Source organism: Macaca thibetana, chromosome 1 (assembly GCF_024542745.1).
Source record: "Macaca thibetana thibetana isolate TM-01 chromosome 1, ASM2454274v1, whole genome shotgun sequence".
Classification (NCBI taxonomy): Eukaryota; Metazoa; Chordata; class Mammalia; order Primates; family Cercopithecidae; genus Macaca; species Macaca thibetana.
In genome coordinates, this window is record NC_065578.1 from 156,102,237 (window position 1) to 156,116,215 (window position 13,979).

Here is a 13,979-nt window from a genome sequence, read left to right on the forward strand (position 1 = left end):
AAAGCCTGTCTTGTCCCCTCTAATAGAGGCCAGCCTGGGAGAAGGGGGTGGATGTGAGTCTTCTGCTAGCTAATCCACAATGCTCCCAACAGTCCAAGTGAGACTTTAAATAAATCAGCGAAGATGGAGGTGGTGTACAATTCTAAATGTGCCCACAAGCCAACCAGCAGCTTAGTGACTAACTGGATATAAAGATTAAAGGAGAAAGAGGAGCTCAAAATGATGCCCACTTTGCTGGTCTGAACAAGTAGACAGAATTCATGAAGGTGCTATAGGGGTAGGACCAGGAAGAAGGGAGGTTCGGTTTGGGGCATACTGAGTTTGAGGTTGCTGTGGGACTTCTAAGTTGACTTGGCCCCTGGCAGGTAGACTGTGGCTCTGCAGTTCATGGGGGAGAGGCAATAACAGAGCCACTAAATGTAGGTGACAGTTGATCATGAGCATGGATAAGGCTGTCCAGGGAGGATGGGTAGAATAAGAAGAACAGAGCTCATGGATGGATCTCTGGGGCCCACTGACATCTAAAGGGAGGTAAAGAAAGAGAAGTCCAATGAGAAAGCAGCACCTCCAATTTCTACTTGATCACTGTTCTGTCTAGTATCTCTCAAATTAAAAAATTAACAACAAAAACAAAATTAAAACCTTCCTTAACCCTACATCTTCTAGAGCAGAGTTGTCCATCAGAAATTTCAGCGATGATAAAACTATGCTCTATCTGCTCTGCCCAGTTGAGCAGCTACTCCTCACATGTGGCCCTCAAGCACTTGATATTTGGCTAGTGTGACAAAGAACTAAATTTTTGATTTTATTGCATTTTAATTAACATAAACTTACATTTTTTAATTAGACAAGTGGTTATGGTGTTGGACAACACTGCTCTAGCACCCTGGCCATCTCTCTGCTCCCCTCTGGAAATGTTCCTTGAAATAATCACAACCTCTCCTTTCTCACCTGAACCTCACTCCTCCTCCCACTTCAAACAAGCATCTTTCCCCTCCACGCCCCCAAGACTCTGTTGTCAAAGTTACCAATGACATCCATGTTGGCAGAACCAGTAGTCTGCTTTGCTCCCGTTTACATTATTTCTCTGCACATTCGACACAATTGACAACTCCCTTCATTTTGAAATACTGGCTCCTGGGTAGTGTGCTCCTCCTCAGAATCCTTTCCCTGCTCATCCTCTTGGGTTTCAAGGCTCTCTCCTGTGCTCCCTTCTCAGATCTGTCTTCATGTTCTCCTTTAAATGCATCAAGCTTGTCCCAGCTCTGGGACTCTACCTTGGCTGTTCCTTCTCCTAGAGTTCTTTTCTCCTTGTCTTTATATAACTAGTTCCTTCTCATCCTTTACATTTTAGATTAAATTTCAGATTTTCTGAGAGGCCTTTTCTGAATGCTCAAGCTAAAGATGACACTTGATCTTTGCTTTCATAGTACCACTCTTGAATTCTCTGCATAGTACTCACCACTGTTCAGAGAGAGAGAGAGAGATTTTGAAAGCTAAGGGGAAAAAAGAATTTCTAGAAAAGCACATGGTCAACAATACCAAATACCCCAGACACATCAAATATGATGAAACTAAAACATTTCTATTGGATTTTGAAATTAAGAGGTCACCAATAATTTCAGCAAAAGCAGTTTCAGAGAACTGAGTGTGAAAACCAACTTTAGCCAGTTGTAGAGTCAATGGAAGTGAAGACAGTGAGTATAGTTAAATCTACTTCCCTCCCTTTATAGCTTAGCTAGGGAAGAAAGCTAGGAAAATTGGAAAAAAAAATGTGATCAAGGGTACAGAAGGGGTTTTTTTTTTTATTGTTTGCTTTAAGATGGAATAGATTCGAGCATGACTATATGTTAGAAGGAAAGACTCTGTAGAGAAAAAGTTAAATATATAGGAAAAGTGATCATATAGAGGAAGGCTCTTGAGGAAAAGTAAAGGAGACGAGATCTAATGAACGAGAATAAATTCTGCTGGGGAAAGAGGGTCAGCAACTTCTCCAGGTCAGGGAAGAAGAAGGGAAGGATGGGCCAGGCTCAGTGACTCACGCCTGTAATCCCAGCACTTTGGGAGGCTGAGGCGGGCAGATCACCTGAGGTCAGGAGTTTGAGACCAGTCTGGCCAACATGGCGAAACCCCGTCTTTAAACTAAAAACTAAAAACACAAAAATTAGCTGGTCATGGTAGCGCACACCTGTAATCCCAGCTACTGGGGAAGCTGAGGCAGGAGAATTGCTTGAACCCAGGGAACAGAGTTTCAGTGAGCTGAGATCATACAACTACATTCCAGCCTGGGTGAAAGAGTGAGACTCCATCTCAAAAAAAAAAAAAAAAAAAAAAGAAAAAAGAAAAGAAAAGAAAAAGAAAAAAGAAAAAAATTTAAAAAAAAAAAACCAAAGGAAGGAAAGGATGAAGAGATGTAAAAAAAAAAAAAAAAAAAAAAAAAAAAGCAAAAAATCAAACCTTTGTGGGAAGAGGGTGGGAAATGGAGGGAGTTCCCTCCTAATAGATTGCATCTTCCCTTTTAATTTGGAGGCAATGTGAAAGCAAGGAGAGTAGGGTAGGGTGAGGAGTTTAATAAGAGAGAAGGTACAGAAGAGCCATTGTGGGAAGGGATGAGAAATAAAGTTAAACAATGACAGAAAAAATGTGTGGTGACACTGAGAGCCCCAGTGAGGTCAGAGTCACCTATGTGTTCCGCAGGAAAGTGTAGGTTCAGAAAAAGGAAGGTTGGGTTGATTCAGGTTCAGAGGGGTGCAAAGTTATCTCAGTCCCTGGTCCCTCAACCAGGGCCACCTCATCCACCATTCTACAGCTACCATATGAAAACATCCCCAACAGAAAGTAATTGTTCTGAACAATTGCCCCAGTTTTTGCCTGCTTAAGCTAAACCTACAGCTCTTGCCGCATCCTTGCTAATTCCTCGAACCTGTGAGAACCACTCCAGTATCCACACAGTACTTGAGAGAGCTGGCAGTACCTGAAGGATGCTCAAAAGGAACTCTAGGATACTCTCTCAAAGCACTGAGGAGCAGTGCTACACTTACAGGGGCAGAAAAGGCATGTTCTGGAATGGCCTGGGGTAGCGAGAGCTGACACTACTTTCCAGTGTCAGCCCAGCCCCCTGACATAGGTGGGGTGGGAGGACTGGGGAGGTGTGTTTCAATCAGGACAGGAGGTAGAAGGCACACTCTGTGAAATGCTGAGGATGCATGGGAGTTTTGTACGTAGTAGAAAACATAGGAAATGGAGAAAGGACCCAAAGGAATGTAGAGGGGCCTGCATTTGGGCACAGGTTGCCCTCCCTCGGTGGAGTCAGTGTTAAACTAGTCTGGGGCTTGGACAGCAGTACACCGGCCAAGGGTAAACTCTTACTCCCAGGTGTTCACTTCTCGGTAACAGGAGTTGTGGTGTCAGAGGGAGAGGAGGTGGTTAATTAGGTTCAAAAACCCTTCCTCCTTACTGTAACAGGCAATAGCCTTCAGGGCTTGGAGGAATCCAACCAAACTCATTTTCTATCATATATTATAGTCAAGGCAGAACTATAGGTGAAATATATATGTGAAATAGCATGCTACTTATTCCAACCCTGAAAGTGAGAGAGCAAAAGAAAGAGAGAGAGAGAAAGTGGGAGTTGCCTCTCTAACTTTCTAACTTCTCTTCCTTTTGCTGAGTTAATATCTCCTGCACAGAGACCTTTCAAACACTATCCTTGGGAAAGGCTTGGCTAGAATCAGTGTTTAACAAACATTTAAAGAACAGGGTGTGCTTTATTCAGGCTTTGAGTAGAAAAGAAGGGAGCTCTCAGTCAAATGGAGAAGACAGGAATTGCGCCCTTGGAAAGCATTCCAGAGCCAGAGGTAAGCACACAGATGAAATGCCAAGGAAAGACGAGGGCAAAATGAACGCACTGCAGATGGCTGCATAACTGCTGAGAGGGTGAGGAATAGAGTGCTGAAGGAGCTGGTCAAAGGAAGCTGATGGAAAGCAAAGGATGTTGAACTCCATTTTGAAGGATGGTGTGCTTATTCTGGGAAGTGGGGGAAAGCATTCTTCAATAGGCTTCGGTGTACAAGGGAGGAAGGAAAATGTAAAATCCTTCATCTCCAGGCAGGAAGTCCTGAGCAAATGCATCACATCAACCTGTCCCTGGGTTTTTTCTTGCCCATTAATTGAGCCTTTCCTTTTTCCTGAACTGTTGCACTCAGAGGTCTCAAACCGAAACTGGGGGCTCTGGGAGGGCTCCCACCTCTGGAGGCATCCAGGCAGGGAGGTAACAAAGGACCAATGTTTAACTCAGGGAATAGAAGTCCCTTTGATAGGACCTTGGCCTTGGCACACACTTCCTCTGTGCAGATAAGCTTGGATTCCATTCACGAAAAGCAAGAATAGGAAGCAGTGGTTAGCAGGGAACCCCTTGGTTTTTCAGATGCCTTACCAAGGTAAAAGGTAGGAGAGAAAATGACACAGATGTTGGGTAGCTCTACAGAAAAATGGTGGCACTGAGTGAGGTCCACTGGCTTGAGACGCAGGCACAATATGCTGAAGATGAAGCCGCCTCCGTATGGGTGGCTGAAGAGGGCTGGTGAGGGCACAGTGGTGGGAAGCTGCGAGCAGATCCCGGGCAGCTCCTGGAGGTGGTACTGCAGGCCCATCTACCACGATTCTAGAATTGCCCTCCCTGACATCCTTTCAGATCCCTCTAAGAGGTGCAGGAGGATCCCCCCCTTCTCTCTCTTCATGTTGTCCACCCACCCTCTCCCCCTGGATATTTTTCTTGGGATAGATAGAACACCCTCTCCAGGATTGGGCCATGTTATCCCAAGGAAGCCAGCAGGGCCAGTCCTGGACCCTCACAGCAATGCTGCACCCACCATGTCAGCAGAGTCCATGGCAGAAGAAAATCTTCCAGAGCACTGTTGGCAGAGCCTTTATTCCCTTCTCACTTGGGGCAGGAGAGCAAAATTTCCTATCAGGCTTTAGCAGGAGAGGGAGTCAGCCAAGTTCAGCTAGTTTCAGGAGTAATTGGTCAAGAATGACTCTGGGAAGAGGGAGAAACTGTATTGCAGATTATCAGCCATCGTTTGGGCAATTTGGATTTTATCAACAGGGGTGCAGGGGTGTTAGGGGCTAAAGTCAAGTATAGTCAAGAGGAGTTAGGAAAGAACTGCCACTGCAGGGGCCAAGGATATAGGAGGGCCACAGGGGAAAATTCTCAGTCCTGTGTCTCTCACACTATTAACAGTTGTATAGGAATGAATGAATGTGCTCCTTTCTCTGTCCCTTTGGTGTCAGCACATGTGCCTGGATGTAGACAAGGCGGCAATCCGAGATGGGAGATAGGGGAGCCTTGTGTTGCCTGGGAGAGGGATGGTCTCACTGAAGGCAGAGAGAGTCTGAGGGTCCTTGACGACCACTCAGCATTCTGTTATGTCCAGTTCCAACTCTCTGGGCTGTTGCCAGCCATTGGACAAAGCATCCAGAGGTACAAAGCATGGAGGCATAAATATCCAAAGCATGGAGGTACAAACCCAGGAGGTGTAGCAAAAGAAAGACTCCAGACCAGCCAGGGCTAATGGTCCCAGCTCCTCACCTGACCTCTGTCCTGGTACTCTGGGATGGCTACCATCACTTTCATGGCTGGCCTCTGCCCATCCTGCCTCTAGGGGCCCCAGACCAAGTGTAGACCATACCTATTTCCTCACTGGTTTAGCTGAGCCAAGGCTAGAATTTCCAGAGAATTATTTCCAGAGAATTGTATAGAAAACTATTTAAAAAGGCAAAACCCCTTGATATGGTTTGACTCTCTGTCCCCACTCAAATCTCATCTTGAATTGTACTCCCATAATTCCCACATGTTGTGGGAGGGACCCAGTGGGAGATAATTGCATCGTGGGGGCAGTTTCCCCCATACTGTTCACATGGTGGTAAATAAGTATCATGAAATCTGATGGTTTTTTAAAGGGTTTCTGCTTTCACTTCTTCCTCATTCTCTTCTCTTGTCTGCCACCAAGTGAGACGTGTCTTTGACCTTCCACCATGATTGAGAGAGCCAGCCACATGGAACTGTGAGTCCAATAAATCTCCTTCTTTTGAAAATCTCCCAATCTTGGGTATGTCTTTATCAGCAGCATGAAAACAGACTAATACACCCCTAAACAAACAAAACAAATGCAGAATCCATGAAATAGAAGTCTTCCGAGCCCCTATTCATCACTCAAGTCCAGCCCCAGATAGACTTGGCTGGCAGGAGTCCTAGTGATCCTTTCTGTGGCTTCATCACAAATGACTGGGTTCATTGTTCTCTGCTCAGAAATTCAGTAAAGTCATGTGGGATTAATCCAGGAGTGAATTCCTAGCATACAAGAGTAAGGAGTGGCTTTAGTCATAAGCCACTTGTCCAAATGCCTGGCTGCCCTGAGAGAACTCAGCTTTTCTGTCATCTCCGAGAGTCCCCACCTTCAAGGAGTAGAGAATATCCCAAACAAACTGACAGTACACAACTCGGCTACAGTATTGGGAAAGAGTCAAGGGTATCTAGAATGCTCTCCTGGAGTGTGTTTCATTTTCAATGAAGTAAAACCCTCCTCGCTGGGCCCAGGGCAATGTCCCTTTTGACCTTCCCCTGGGGCTGTCTTTCCAGGTGGGCTCCTGCTCTCCCAGCTTTCTGTCAGCCCTTGGCATTTCAACCTCTCTGCCTCCCCTCTATCTTCCCCCATATCATGGGCCTGATCTTGTGTCTAGGATTCACTCCACACCAGCCTCTCTGGCCCTGATCTCCAGAGAAACCCACAGTATTTCCTAAGTGTTCAGGGCTGAGCAAGCGTGCACAGGCAACAGACAGTGAGCTGAAAGGTGAACATTCCCAGCTCATCTGTAGGGACACATGTCCCAAAGACACCTGTGAGCACTATTGTCTTACGTGGCACTTATGCCTAGGATGGATCTGGTACATCCAGACACCTTGGGGTCATTGTGTTTTGTAAGAGAGGCACATGCACTTGAGCAATACACTGGCCCCTTTATTTTTCTTCAGAGGCTTTGGTACAAGTAAATGAAAACAGCTATACCCACTAATGCATTTTCTGCAATAAGTAAATTCATGAGCCATTATGCTGGCCAATGCATAGCATGTACTCCCTCCCCCACAACATGTAAAATGCTTCACATTAACTTAACCAGCAGCATAAACATTTCTGTGCCTTTTTCTTCTTTCTATAACTGAATTGGATGAGTTACACCTACAATTGATGACACAAATGTGTCACAGATGATGAATTTGGTGGAGAAGAGAAATAGGCTAGGGGAAATCTGAAAGAATTTTAATATGTGTTAATATTTAGATATAGGTAACTCGCTTTTTGCCAAAGGCACAGTGGATTTATCTCACTAGCTCTTTTGATATTCAGTGAAGAGGAAAGATAAAAGGAAGGGTATTCAGAGGACTGGAATAAGAATTGCTCGTCGGTGACTTAAGTAGAGTGGGAACTTAATAAGTGAGCAATGGATTAATTGGAAGTGATAAAGTCAGAGGGAGAAATGGCTGATGGCAAACACCCAGCACAGGCAACAGCTCAGGGAGCACGTGTGGCCTGTCCTGGGTGAGGAAATGCCCACCTGTCCTCTGCCCTCCTCCAGCCCTGGGTCTGCCTGCCCCTCACTGTCACCATCCTGCCATCTGATAACAATCACCATCTCTTCCACCAACCCAGCGCTCCTGAGTTAAAACAAAACAAAAACAAAAACAAAAACAAAAACAAAACAAAACAAAACAAAAACACACCTCCATAGTCACAAGCTCATTTGGGTCTCAAAACAAAAGATAAGGAAGATTAGATTTTAAATGTTATTTTACAGATGAGGAGGACTGAGGTTCCTGGAGGCTAAGTGACCGACCCGAAGTCCCAGAGTGGTACTTCCAGGGCTAAAACCTAGCTGCCCTGACTTCCCGCCCAAGCTGCTTCCCCAGCTCTAACTGCATCTCCTGAGACTTTGCTTTGGATTCTACTCTCCACGTGGCTCCACCCTGGACACTTCTCCTAGGATGGGCCCTTCACTGCTCCTGACTTCATTGCTGGACTTGTTAGAACAGAGCCCACCTCAACGTGCCCATCGTCAGGCTTTTAGAGCTGGGCCCTGGAGGTGGGCACACTTACTTTAGCTCAGGGAAGTCTCTGTACCCAAATCCACCACCCTGTGACTTCCCTGCTGCTGTAGTCACTTCCTAACTAGGCTCCCTGCCAGCCGTACCTTGAAATATAGAGGAAAGGTTGCTGGATTAGGAGGCAAAACACTCAAGCATTAGTTCTGGTTTCTATCTAGATAAGTAACCCTTATCTGGGGGAGTTAATAAATTCTTTTAACTCTAGCTTCTTTATTTGCAAAACGGGGATAATAATACATACTCAGTGTAGTTGAGAAGATTAAACAAGCTATCCTTTGGAAAGGACCTGCAAGGTGGACAACAAATGCTACCATTCTTTCCCTCCATTGTTCTATTCTTCCTCCCTCTTCTCCTCCCCCGCCTTCCTTTTCTTTCCTCTTTCTTACTTTTATCCCACACAACACTCTTAGGCTGATCTTCCCTGAACTTTACTCACAAGACTGCTCCCTTGGTCAGAAATCTGGAATGACTTCCCATTGCCAAGCCCAATGGCATCTCTGTCTGCCATGCAGGTCCCATGGTTCCTGGCACCACCTCTCCTCCCCAGGCTTCCTCTCCTACTAACTCAGGACATGCATCGTCCAGTTGGTGGGGTGCCCATCCATACTGACTTGCTCCTGTCTGTTCCTGCTTCTGTCATCTCATCCTCTAGGAATGTCCTTTCCCACCTCTCTTTCCCTGGAGGCTTCACTCACTACTCCCTGGATCTCTCTCTTCTCTGATTTCCAATTTCACTCACTGTCCATATCAATTTCCTTGGCATGAAATCAGAGGAAACCATGTCTTCAGGTTGTTTCCTATGTGCCTATCTTCTTCAACTGTATGGCCTGTTCCTTGAAAACAAACCAAGGTCCTTTACCTCTCTGAGTTCCCCATCAGGCCAGGAGAGCTCAGTGGTAACAGGGGATGAGATCTGGACTCACAGCTCTAGGCCTGGGTTCAAATCCCAGGTCTAGCACTTATAACCTATGTAATTTGGGAAATCCTATGTTTCTCAGCTTTAAAAGAAATTATTTGGCCAGGCATGGTGGCTCACATCTGTGATGCCAGCACTTTGGGAGGCCGAGGTGGGTGGATCACTTGAGGCTAGGAATTTGAGACCAGCCTGGCCAACATGGTGAAACCCGGTCTCTACTAGAAATATAAAAATTAGCTGGGCATAGTGGTGCACACCTGTAATCCTAGTTACTCAGGAGGCTAAGGAATGAGAATCACTTGAACCCAGGAGGCAGAGGTTGCAGTGAGCTGAGATCGCGCCACTGCACTCCCACCTGGGTGACAGAGCAAGACTCTATCTCAAAAAAAAAAAAAAAAGAAAAAGAAAAGGAAAGAAAGAAAAGAAAATATTAAACTTCTTTATCAGAAGGTTCTTTGTTAACATATTTGTCCATTGAATAAATATTTGTTAATTACCTACTTGTGCCAGGCCTATGCTTTTTAACATATATGAGCTCATCTAATCCTCATAACCTAATGTGATAACTTTAGCCCTGGGACTCCAAGCACTAGCATAAAGTTTGTGGAAATTAATTAAGAGTTCATATGAAGGTGCACCATGCCGGACACATAGTAGGTGCCCAGCAAGTCTTTGCTGAATCTGAGTGTTAGGTCCTCATAGTTATTAAATTGAATCAAATTGACTCACTCATCCACAGTTCTGAAGATATTATGGTGAATAAAACTACAGGCCGGGTGCAGCGGCTCATGCCTGTAATCCCAGCAATTTGGGAGGCCAAGGTGGGCAGATCATGAGGTCAAGAGATAGAGACCATCCTGGCCAACATGGTGAAACCTCGTCTCTACTAAAAACACAAAAAATTAGCCTGGCGTTGTGGCACACACCTGTAGCCCCAGCTACTCAGGAGGCTGAGGCAGGAGAATCGCTTGAACCCAGGAGGCAGAGGTTGCAGTGAGCCGAGATCGTACCACTGCACTCCAGCCTGGCGACAGAGCGAGACAGAGCGAGACTCTGTCTCAAAAAAGAAAAAAAAAAAAAACCACTACAAAATGCTTCTGTCCTCATAGATTCTGTCTTCATAGAGCATTCAGTCCAGCAAATGAGACAGTAACAACAGTAATTGTAAATTACTCTTGTAACACATGCAATATAGGGAAAGCATGGTGTACTCTGAGAGCCCATAAGGGAACATAATGCAGGCTACAGTGTCAGAGTAGATTCCTCTGCAGAAGATCCTCAGCTCAGATCTGGGGATCTGAATAACCTAAGTGGGAATAGACAGGGGAAAGAGCTTAAGGAAGGGAACAATGGGAATTGCAGGCAGTGGAAACAGCAGGGTGCAAAAGTCCTGGGTGAGAGAACAGGGGGCCCTGTCTCGAAACTGGAACTTAACAAGCAGCCAGGAGAGGGAGCAAGGTGGGGCTGAAGGCGGATTGCTTCAAGCCCTGCTGGCCTTGCTGAGGAATCCAGATTTGACACACAGTGGGGTGCCCTTAGGGATCTTAGGCCTGGGAGTGACATGATCAGGTCTGTTTTTGGAGGCTCACTCTGGCTGCTGTGTGAAGAAAAATGAAAGAGCAAGGCTGATGCAGGAGAACAGAATGGAGTTAAAGAAAACTGATGCCTGAAACACTCCCAATAAAGACTCCAGAGTGTGGGCCTGAAAGTGACTTGAGGGGCCTGTGCTCCAGGGGGCAGAAGCAGCCTCCAGTCCTGAGCGCCCTCTCTTCCTGACTTCCTGATGCACACTGGCCCTGACCCACTGCATCCTGTTTTATCCACTCTCTGCCTTCTCCATGGGACATTCTGGTTTGGTGTGGGGATGAGGCAAAAACAAATAAACAAACCTTTAACCACCACCCCATTCTGAAGTGCAGGCTAAACCACAGATTGGTTTGAACCTGTCAGTTCAGAGCTGGCTCCAAGGCCAAGACCCACCTGGCCTGGCTGAGAGTGGCCTCTCCACATTCTTGTCTCACACTCACCCTTTGAAGGGCGGAGGCAAGGCCCTCCTCCACCCCTTCCTGCCCAAAGGGCTGGTAGCAGCCCAGCCTCTGCTTACATAACCCGAGCCCAGGCATTGCTCCATTTGCGTCTGCGGGGCTGGGTGGCTTCTGGGGATGGGATTAATAGGTAGGTTCTGTGTGATAGATGGAGAAACAAGAACGAATTTCCAGTTCCTCTAGTTCCACCCACTAAGACCCAATGGTCTAAACTTTGGCCCTATTCACAGTTCAAACATCCTAGGATCAGATGGATTCCCAACACTCACTATTCAACACTCACCCCTTCTGGTGTGAGAAATTGGAGTTACTCGTTGCTAGGGTCAAGACACTTTGGTTTGGACTTTCACTCTGTCACCAATGTGGGCAAATCCCATAACTTCCCCAGGCTTTGATTTCCTTGACTATGAGATGGGGAACTTATCACTCCTGTTGTGTAGACCTCACAGGAAACAAAGAAAATAAAGATGAAGGTTCTCGGAAAAGTTAAAAACACAATACCAATTTAAAAGAGCATTAATAATAATATCAATAATAATAATAAACCTTATATCCACAGTGACTCATCGGTGGCCCTCAAAGCCCTGGGAACTCTTTAACTAGAGCTTGAAAATAGTGCTCCAACAAGCAAGGCTGATGTTCCCCACCCCCAATTTTCCCTCCTGTCCCCAGCCCCCAGTGGAATCAAGGCTGGGGCAGAGGCTCAGCCCTGCTCACAATTCTGCTGCACTAGGTTAACAACACTGAACTCCTCCTAAGGGCTATGCAGCCCTCTCTCCCAGCTGAGACACCCGGAAGTTCCATCTGACTAAAGTTACAGGTGCTTGCTAGGTAAGGACGTAGAGATTGTTACCTCAGAAATGGTGGTTGCAACTGCCTCAGGTAGGATTAAAACCAGTGCCTACAACTGAGAAGATTCCTAGAAGGATTCAGTCCCAGAGACCAAGCAAAAAGAGGGTACTAAGGCTAACCAGAGGGTAAAATACAAAGTAGCTACATGTGCCTTGCCAGTCTCAATCTTTCTTCTCCCCGAGGACTGCCTTCTCTCCCAAGATTCATTGAGGTCTTTTGTGTAAGAAAAGTCATTAGTGTAAGCCAAAGGAATGAATCTCTAAGAATGCACATACCTACATTAATGCACAAACCTACATTGGAAGTGATGAAGTCAGAGGGAGAAATGGCTGATGGCAAACACCCGGCACAGGCAACACCTCAGGGAGCACGTGTGGCTTGTCCTGGGTGAGGAAGCGTCCACCTGTCCTCTGTCCTCCTCAAGCCCTAGGACTGCCTGCCCCTCACTGTCACCATCCTGCCATCTGATAACAATCACGGTCTCTTCTACCAGCCCAGCGCTCCTGAGATAAGACCACCAGGTACACAGCTGAAATCCAACAAAATCGGATCTATTACCTCAATGCAGCGAGGGAGGGCATTCCAAAGGAACGGTAGAATGATGCTCAGCAGGAGTAAGGGAGGGACACATCTCATGTAAGGTTTGCTGTCCTGCTGTAGGATTTAGAGGAGAGTCTCAAGGAAGTGGGGATCTGTTCTGAATTGGTTGCCGTTTCTGACACAGGATTCGTATATATGGAAATTACTAGGGATTGGATGCTGTCATGAAGCTAGGGCAGTTTAGCAACTGGATATCCCCAATAATAGGACCCATTTGAGCAAAGTGGGCCTACAAGCATCATTGCTAAGACAGCGGTAGTCATCACTCAAAAAGGGAGCCTTCATGACATTTTGCAGCTGCTGCATGACTTTAGGAGAAAGAATGTTTTCTGTTAATGTTGCAGCTGGCTTTATCTGTGTCTGTCCTCCCAGCTTGATTACCAGCAGGGCTGCTTTTTATGTCTTCATTGTGAGCTGATTTTTCACTCTTCAGTTGGGTACAGGTTTCATACTCTTTCACCTACCACCATTGCTTGTAGGACCTTTGGGTTGAATGACTCTCTCCACACACAAATGTCACCTGATGGTTAAGAGCACATTTCCTAGATTCAGATTGACTGTATTCACACTCCGGTTCCACCACCTGCTTATCTCTGATATCTTGGGCAAATTACTTACCCAAGATGTCAGATATATTTGTCTCTGATATCTTGGGCAAATTATTTACTTGGGCAAATTATTAGATCTCTTAGTTTCCTCATCTGTAAAACAGGAAAAAATAAAAGCTCTTGCCTCATAGGGTTGTTGTAAAGATTAACAGAATAAGACATGCAAAGTTCTTAGAACAGTTCCTAGCCCTTCGTTAGTATTCAAGAAGCCTTAGTTCTTTTTCTTATTAATTTTATTTGAAAGATAACCTAATTTCTGATTTAAAATGATGGATTTGCTATACACATTTTCTCCTTTCCCTTCAAAGATTCCCTCCAAATAATAAACAGTATTAAAATATATCAACTCCAAGTAATGAAGAGACCAGTACAGAGATTATCAGCAGATGGGAGATGTCAACAAATGCTTGAAAGAAATGAAACTGATGGAGGAGTGACAACGGATGAAACAGAGAACAGAAACACAAATGGAAAAGATTTGATTTTTAGAAATTAATAAATATACACATAAATAAGTATGTGTATATCCAAATAGATAGATGATAGACTCACTGTATATATACATTGTGTGTGTGTGTGTGTGTGTGTGTGTGTGTGTGTGTAGGGAGAGAGAGTTTAAACTCACTTTAAAGAATGATATGTACTGTTAGAATAATGCCATGAACACTGGTTGATCCATCCACCACCAAGCGTAAGATAGAATATTATCAGACCCTGTGCCATCTTTGTGACTCTCCTGTGGCCCTTCCTGACCACATCTCTCCCTCCTCCTAAGGTAACCACTATCCCAAATTTTGTAT